Source organism: Chrysochloris asiatica, unplaced genomic scaffold, assembly GCF_000296735.1.
Source record: "Chrysochloris asiatica unplaced genomic scaffold, ChrAsi1.0 scaffold00715, whole genome shotgun sequence".
Lineage (NCBI taxonomy): Eukaryota > Metazoa > Chordata > Mammalia > Afrosoricida > Chrysochloridae > Chrysochloris > Chrysochloris asiatica.
In genome coordinates, this window is record NW_006409233.1 from 47,418 (window position 1) to 48,333 (window position 916).

A 916-nucleotide genomic window follows, 5' to 3' on the forward strand; every position below is an offset into this window, starting at 1 on the left:
ATCAAACAATATCATTAACATCACATGCAAGTAAAATTTTGCCGAAGGAAATTTAAAAAATGACTGCTCATTAGAGAGAGTTGTAAGAACAGAACAAGCAGATATTTGCTCAGGAAACGTATGCACCAGAGTTGTATCTTTTCATGATAGTTACTCAATTTGTATTATGATTAAATTAAGCTAAGAAACCAGATCATAAGAAGAAAGACGTGATGTCAGGATTACAGAAACTTATTAATAACCTGCAACATGAAGATGATACAACATTGCTTTTGATGTTGTCAAAGACTTCATTTTGCTTAGTCATAATCAACACACATGGAAGAAGTCAAGAAATCAAATGATGAATTGTATTAGAAAAATCTGCTGCACAAGACCTCTTCAAAGTGTTAAAGAGCAAATTTATCTGTTTGTACACTAACGTGTGGGTAATCCAAGCCAGTTATTTTTAGTTGCCTCATACACATGTGAAAGTTTAACATTGAATAAGGAAGACCATAGAATAATTGGTGCATTTGAATAATGGTATTGGAGTAGAATATTGAAAGAACCATAAACTGTCACAAAAACAAACATATCTGTATTGGAATTAGTGCAGCCAGAATGTTCCCTATAAGCTAGGAAGTCAAGACTATGTATCTCATATGTTGGGCATACTATCAGGATAGGCCAGTTCCTGATGGTAGTCATTATGCTTGGTAAAGTGGAGGGTCTGCAAAAAAGAGGAAGACTCCAATGAGATGGATTATCACATTGGCAGCAGAAGTGCTTTAAAGTCATAATTGTGAGGATGGTACAGAACTGGCACTGTTTTGATCTGTTGAGCACAGCATCTCTATGAGTCAGCAACAAGTACAGGACACCTAACAACAACACACCTTATGCTATTGTTGTTGTTAAGTGCTGTTGAGTCATT